Source organism: Ovis canadensis, chromosome 18, assembly GCF_042477335.2.
Source record: "Ovis canadensis isolate MfBH-ARS-UI-01 breed Bighorn chromosome 18, ARS-UI_OviCan_v2, whole genome shotgun sequence".
NCBI lineage: Eukaryota > Metazoa > Chordata > Mammalia > Artiodactyla > Bovidae > Ovis > Ovis canadensis.
Genome location: NC_091262.1, coordinates 82,497,793 through 82,505,554, shown reverse-complemented (window position 1 = coordinate 82,505,554; position 7,762 = coordinate 82,497,793). Strand labels below are relative to the sequence as shown.

The window sequence follows — 7,762 nt, the reverse complement described above, 5'->3', positions numbered from 1 at the left end:
CCCTTGCCAGAGGCTGCATACAGCCTTCCTGGGGTCCTGAGCACTCAGGGACGCTGGGTCACCCGCATCATAAGACGGTGGGCCGGCTGCGTTCTGAACCTGCTGCACGCCTGCCTCTCCTGGACCCACCCACCCTGCAGCCTTGCAGGCACCTGTCGGTGGAGGTAACTGGAACCTTCAAACCTGTGGTGTGAGGCATCGTGTCCTGTGTTCCACTTGGAGGGAATGTCCTAACAGACTCCAGGCCATGGCGCCTCCGGAGACCTCGCTGCTGCAGCAGCCCCCTGGGCGTCTGTAGGGCCTGCTGCCTCTCTCCTAGTTGGCGTGAGTCTTCAGGTGCTTGGCATTCTCCCCGCCTCCTGGCTGGATGGTACCCTCCGTGTGGCGGCCAGTGTGATGCTCTGCACCGGGGAAGGTCTCTGGTAAAAACACACACGGTCCTGGGGTGAGGCTGCGACTACGGACCGTTGGCCCTGCCGGGTAAAACCGGGCTCCGGTCGGCCTTATACATAGAGGAAAAAAAAGACATTCCCAGGTCAGAGGCGGCCTCTCAAGGGTGAGGAGCGGGGTCCGTTGGCTCCAGTGAAGATACGTGGGGCTCAGGGGCGGCAGGTGCGGGGGACGGACACCCGAGTCAGTTTACAGAGGGGCAGCCCTTCCCGGGACCCGTCCAGCTTCTGCGTGAGCTGCGCACGTGCCCCACTCGTGAGACAGGGAGTGTGTTAGACTTTCGCGCTGCTGCTGCTTTCAAGCCTTTGATGAGGCACTGATCTGCACCCTGCCTGCAAATGCGGAAGGTGTAAGAAGCCCGACCAGGTTCCATCCCGGGTCAGGAAGGTCCCCTGGAGGCGAGCATGGCAAATTAGGGCGTTGCCCCTAATTTCTATCTGGATGGGAGGGGAAGTGACAGGCTTTCCTTTCAGCCCCTCCCACCAGGCTGAGGAAGGAATACTGGGATGGCTGTAATGAGCCCCTGTCCACGGAGAACTCACGTGGGGGACTTACCTGTTGCCACCTCTACCCCAACCAGCCCTGGCAGCTCTGTGGCTCTAACCCAGCTGGGCTCTGCGCACGGCTCCCCGCTGAGGATCAGCCCGCCGTCAGTTACTGACCCCAGCCAGTTCCCGCTTGGACCCACGGGCTGCGGCCATGATTCGGGCCCCCGGAATTACTGTCAGTTCAGAATCGGTTTTCAGGAATCCTCAAGAGGCCGAGGATTTCCTCTCTCCAGTTCAGTTACGACTGCAAACGGTTGCAGTTCCCTTGGGAAAGGCTTGGGGGTTTTTGCAGGAAGTGCCTGCAGTTGCCTTGGGGCTATGACCTGACCTCGGCGTGGAAATGGGGTTCCAGCCTAGTAAGTACAGCCCAGTGTCAAATGAGCTCAGAGTGGCCCAGGGGTCCTCCTGACAAGTTTCTGGTCCCAGTCTTTCCCAGTCGCAGCCGAACATTTAACATTAAACTTGGCAAGACAGTGGATTCAGCTGATAAAGTGACGGAGCGACCTGCATAAGCAGATCTTACGCTTTAGTTCATTAAATGCTTTCCCTGTAGAGCAGGTTTAGATTTGCAGGAAACTTTGCAGGTGGTCGGCAGGCTCCCATGGAGCCAGGTTCAGTCCCCTCTGTGTCACCATTTACAGAAATGGGGTGCATTTGTTATAACTAATGAACCTGCACAGACCCCCTGGGCTTCCCAGGTGGTGCTAGTGGTTGAGACCCTGCCTGCAAATGCGGAAGGTGTAAGAAGCCCGACCGGGTTCCATCCCGGGTCAGGAAGGTCCCCTGGAGGCGAGCATGGCAACCCACTCCAGGGTTCTCGCCTGGAGAAGCCCACGGACAGAGGAGCCTGGCGGGCTTCACAGAGTCGGCCATGACTGAAGCGATTTAGCAAGCACGCGTGGATACACTGTTGTTACCGCAAGTCCGCGCTTTACGCAGATTCCTGAGTTTTCCCGTCATGCTTACTTCCTGCTCCAGGACCCCACCAGGACACCTCGCCGCATCGCTCTTGCCGTCTTCCTAGGCTCCTCGTGGCTGAGACCAAGCTCGAGGTTTTCCTCGTCTTAGTGACAGGTCAGTGATGAGAACTGCTCAGGTGCCTGGGGGAGGCTCCTCGGGCGAGTCTGTCTGATGCTTTTCTCACGGTTAGACTGCGGTTGCGTGTTTTTGGGGAGGAAGGGCTGAGAAGGGAAGGGCCCTTCTCCTGACTTCACATGTTAGCGTCGCGTGTCCCAGCAGGAGACGCAGGTGAGGGCTGTGGTTCCTATGACTTCACATGTCAGCGTCACGTGTCAGAGCAGGAGACGCAGGTGAGGGCTGTGGTGTCTCCTGACTTCACATGTCAGCATCGCGTGTCCCAGCAGGAGACGCAGGTGAGAGTGTGGTGTCTCCTGACTTCACATGTCAGTGTCACATGTCCCAGCAGGGGACACAGGTGAGGGCTGTGGTTCCTATGACTTCACATGTCAGCATCGCGTGTCCCAGCAGGAGACGCAGGTGAGAGTGTGGTGTCTCCTGACTTCACATGTCAGCGTCACGTGTCCCAGCAGGGGACACAGGTGAGGGCTGTGGTTCCTATGACTTCACATGTCAGCATCGCGTGTCCCAGCAGGGGACGCTGGCGAGGGGTGTGGTTCCCGTGACTTCACATGTCAGCGTCACGTGTCCCAGCAGGAGACACGAGTGAGGGCTGTGGTTCCCATGACTTCACATGTCAGCATCGCGTGTCCCAGCAGGAGACACAGGTAAGGGGTGTGGTTCCTCAGGACTTCACGTCAGCGTCGCGTGTCCCAGCAGGAGACGCTGGCGAGGGGTGTGGTTTCTCCTGACTTCACATGTCAGCGTCACATGTCCCAGCAGGAGACACAGGTGAGGGCTGTGGTTCCTATGACTTCACATGTCAGCGTCGTGTGTCCCAGCAGGAGACACAGGTGAGGGCTATGGTTCCTATGACTTCACATGTCAGCATCGCGTGTCACAGCAGGAGATGCTGGTGAGGGCTGTGGTTCCTATGACTTCACACGTCAGCATCGCGTGTCACAGTAGGAGATGCTGGTGAGGGCTGTGGTTCCTATGACTTCACATGTCAGCATCGCGTGTCCCAGCAGGAGACACAGGTAAGGGGTGTGGTTCCTCAGGACTTCACGTCAGCGTCGCGTGTCGCAGCGGGAGATGCTGGCGAGGGGTGTGCTCAGGCTTCTTGTGGGGAAGCGAGTGACCTCCTTGTCCTCACGGCCCTCTGGAGGGGCCCCGGCTCTGCCCGCACCTCAGGCGGGACCGCCTGCCCGGGGTCTTAGGTCCTTCTTTCGTCCCAGTTCACGCATGTGATCACTTCCGTATCGACAGGACTTTATGGACAGTTTATACTTGGCGTTGAAACCCAGCAGGTGCTCGGCCGCTCACACCGTTGCAGCTTTGCTCACCAGGAGCTCTGCGGCGGCTCCCGAGCCCCTTCGCCACGACCCACGGGCGTGCGTGCGTGAGAGCGTGGTGTGTGTGGTCCTGTTTTATGGCTTAATTTGTTTGTTTTCCTTGGAGGATGATTGCTTTCCAATGTCCCGCTGCTTTCTGCCTCGTCAGCGTGAATCGGCCGCAGGCCGCGTGTGTCCCGCCCTCGTGACGCCCCTCCCGTGCCCCCCGCCCCGGGCCTCGGTGGCGGGGCCCCCGCGTCTGTGCTCTCTCCGGGCGTCCCCGCCCTCCCTCCCACGTCCACACGTCTGAGCTCTGTCTGCGCCTCCGCTGCTGCCCCGCAAACAGGCCCATCAGTATGTAGTCTGTGTGTGATGTGCGTGTGATGTGTGCGTATCACGTGTGCCATGTGTGCGGTGTGTGTGGTATATATCACACGTGTGTGTGTCACGTGTGTGGTGTGTGTGTGTGGATGTGCTGTGTGGGGTGTGACGTGGTGTGTGTGGTGTGTGGTGTATATCACGTGTGTGTGGTGTGTGTGTGTGCCATGTGTGTGGTGTGTGTGGTATATATCACACGTGTTGCGTCACGTGTGTGGTGTGTGTGGGGTGTGCTGTGTGGGGTGTGATGTGCTGTGTGTGGTGTGTGGTATATATCACGTGTGTGTGTGTGTGTGTGCGTCACGTGTGTGGTGTGTGTGTGGATGTGCTGTGTGGGGTGTGACGTGGTAGGTGTTGTGTGTGTGGTGTGCAGTGTGTGTGGTGTGTGTGTGTGTCGTGTGTGTGTGTGGATGTGCTGTGTGGGGTGTGACGTGGTAGGTGTTGTGTGTGTGGTGTGCGGTGTGTGTGGTGTGTGTGTGTGTCGTGTGTGTGTGTGGATGTGCTGTGTGGGGTGTGACGTGGTGTGTGTGGTGTGTGATGTGTGTGTGGTACTCGTGCGGCACAGCCCCCAGGCGAGCAGCTGCGGAGAGCCCAGGTCTGCTCACTGAAGCCGGCGGGGCCAGGACCCAGGCCTGGATGCCTTGACGGCTCTGCCCCAGGGGCTGAGATGCAGCGACCCCAGACCCTGGAGCGGGAGTGAGGCGGGGCGCGCAGCAGATCTCCGAAACCGGTTCTGGGCTCTGCAGACTCACGCAGTGCGAGGATGTGCTGGGGGCGGGCCGGGATGGGGGGCGCTGGGGGTCCCAGCCCCTGTTCTTCGATGACACATGGGTCCCGGGGGAGGCCCCCCGGGGCTCACCGGCCCTGAGCTGGGTCCCTGGGTTTGGGACTCCCGCCGGGGAGCGCCGGGGCGGAGGGGCTGGCCCGCCCAGAAGAGCAGGGGAGCCTGGCGGGAAAGCGAGCCTGCGGGTGAGGCTGGGGGCGGGAGGACGCCTGCCTCTCCCCAAGGGCGCCGTTCCCTCGCCTGGCCCACCCCTCCTCCCCTCTCCCCCGGCATGGCCCGCTTCTCCTCCTCCAGGAATGGGATGCGCGCACAGCGTTGGGAACCTCTCCGTCTGCCCAGCTCCAAACCGGTACCGTCAGCCTGTGCAGCCACGCCACGCCCCCGGAGCCGTCCCTCCGCTCGCCCCAGCCCCCCAGCCCCCGGGGACTACCCGTCTCTTTTCTGTCTGCAGGTTTGCCTGTCCCGGAGCTCTCATACAAACGGGATCACACAGCGTGTGGGCTTGTCTGTCTGGCCTGTCTCAGCACAGGGTCTGAGGCTCACCCACAGTGCACTGCGTGTCTGAACCCCCTTTTCACGACTGCATAGTACTCCCGTTATGGATGGCCCATGAGGTCTCGATCGATCTATCCATCGATGGCCCTTTGGGCTAGAGGGAGCATCTTGAAGCACAGGTTTAGTGAAGTCTCTCCTCGTTACAAGCTTCCAGGGCTTGGCAAGATCCACAGGAGCCCGTGTGGCCCCCCGGGGACCTCTGGGGACCCTCGTCCACCCCCGGCCTCGTCGTCTTGTCCTCTGCCCTGCTGCCCTCTCCTCCTTCTCACACCTCGCCAGCTCTCCCCCACCTTCGTTTCCCGCGTGCCCTCCCCCTGCCAGGCTGTGCCGCTCTGCCCTGCTCTCTGGCTGGGTGGCCCCCACACTCCACGTCGCTCCAGGGGACGGCCCCTGCCCTGCCCCAGCCACACGCAGGGACCGTGGGCCCGTTGAAGCCCAGCCACGCACCGACTGTCCTGGCACTCTCGTCTCTGCGGCCCTGAGCCCAGCGGGGCAGCTGCAGCCCAGCTGGTCTTGGCATTCTCCCAGCACGCTCTGCCAGGGCGCCTGGCACGGGCCGGGTGCTGGCCACGGGCTGCGTGCATTCCTGGAGGGCGGGGTCTGTGCAAGCGCGGGGCGCCGGGCAGCAGGGCTTCATCGCGGCTGCGCGCTCCTGCTTGGCGTCTGCGCCCAGCTGGCATCAGACGGCAGCCACCAGGCCTCCATCCAGCTGGCCGGGTGCACACTTGGTCTCCACCTGCTCCAGAGAGTGTGACATATTTTTATTAAAAAAAATCAATAAATCATTTGCAGACTGTCACCAGCAGTTACGAGACTGCTTTAGCCCCCTGTCTGCTGTGCAGAGAGGGTGGTGTTTGCACCCCTTAGTCTTAAGTCCTGGGAGCAGATGGCCAGGCAGCCTCCTCGGGCAGGAGCACAGGACTGGATTTCTGGGTGGCCATCGGGGACTGAGGCCTTGCTGCTCAGAGGTACCCACCAGCCACCGTCTCGGTGTGAAGCCGTCCCGGGCTGGGCAGCCACCCAGAGGGGGTTGTGGCCCCAGGACGCATCTGAACCCCCAGGTCCTCGCTCCTGGGGGTGTTGCCCACCCAACCGGAGTCCACGGGGGCTTTTCAGCCATGAGGGGTCATGGTGGACCCCAGGGGCGGTCCGGCCTCCATCAGCCCACCTCCTGCTCCATCACCACCATGTCTGAATCATTCGGCTTCTTAGGTCCTGCGGAGTCCCCAGTCCTCCCACCCCATGAGACTCTGCACAAGCCCCTCCTTTGGGAACATTCCAAAGCCCCCGCTGCTATCTCGGTCCCACGCCCTTGTGCTTTGGCACGTGTGCCGTGGCCAGGCCTCTCTCCTGGCACGCGCTGGCGCCAGCGCTGAGGGTTTTCTTTCGGCTGCCCCTCCGCCCAGGCCTGGAGGGGTGTCGGGGACCCTGAGCCAACAAGTGACTCTGGACGGTCTGGGCACCTGCCTGTTGCACCCACTCCACGCTCTCTGCCCTGGAGGGTGGTCGTCACAGGAGCAGACCGTCTCCGTATACGATCCTTGGCTTTGAACCACGGTGGGTGTTTGGGCACCAGATTCGCCTTCTTAATTATGCCTTTCAGGCTGGTATTTCAATCAGTTTGCGTTCCCCGAGCATATGCCAGCCTCCAGAATGGCCCCACCTCCGAGGACGGCTGGAGACCGCCCCTCCCACGGCTCTGCCCTCGTCACAGCAGGCAGGAGGAGGCTGGCCACCCCTCCCGTGCACCGCCCCCCTTGGCCTGGCGTCCAAGGCCCCACTTTGTGGCTCAGGCAGACTCCCAGCTCCACACACGCCCTGCCTCCCGCCATCACGGTCCCCTCCAGCGTGCTGTGCTTGGCCACATGGCGCCTGTCCAGCTCCTGCACGTCGGTGTCTTTTGATCTTTCTCCCCCAGCATCCTCGGCTCCCCGAGCACCCCCGGCAGCTCCCTGAACCTGGAGTTGGCCTGAGGCTCCTCTGGGCGTCTCCCACCTACAGGGCCCCTGCCGCTGGCCTCTGCTGCCTGGATTCCGTGTGTGCACATGCTGAGCCGCTCCAGCTGTGTCCCAGTCATAGCTAACCAAGCTCCTCCGTCCATAGGGTTCTCTGGTAAGAACCCTGGAATGGGTGGCCGTGCCCTTCTCCAGGGGATCTTCCCGACTAAGGGATCGAGCCTGGGTCTCTTACGTCTCCCGCACTGGCAGGCGGATTCTCTACCACTAGCATCACCTGGGCTGGCTAGGGGGCAACTGACCTGCACACCACAACCATCTTCCAAGGCTTGCGTGGAGTCACCGTGTCCCTGCTGTGGCCAAGAACAGTCGTTGAAGCTCCAAGTGGGGCCTGACCCACTCCAGCCTGGGCACCACCACTTGGGACACAGGCTCCCCTCCACGGGGAACATCAGGAGATACTGTTCCCTGAGTTGGAAATGGCTTTGCTTGTTTAAATACGCTGAACACAGATGACCGACCCTGACATGCAGGATAAACGGGGGTTGGTCCCCTAACCGCCCTGACTGACCTGGGTCTGTTTTCACGCTTAGGGTTGAAAGCCTGGGAAGACCTGGAAGGTGTCTGCGAGACCTGGAGCAGGAATACATGTGGGGAAGCCCTGGGGCTGGGAGGCTCTCC

At 61.4% G+C, this 7,762-nt stretch overlaps 1 long non-coding RNA gene across 1 annotated transcript; it reads left to right on the top strand.

The window, feature by feature from the left end:
- The first annotated feature begins 433 nt into the window (after positions 1 to 433).
- Positions 434 to 2,371, top strand: LOC138423185 (uncharacterized). The gene is made up of 3 exons (XR_011250165.1): positions 434 to 556; positions 1,977 to 2,072; positions 2,238 to 2,371. It is a non-coding gene; the product is annotated as an uncharacterized lncRNA (long non-coding RNA).
- Positions 2,372 to 7,762: the final 5,391 nt, after the last annotated feature.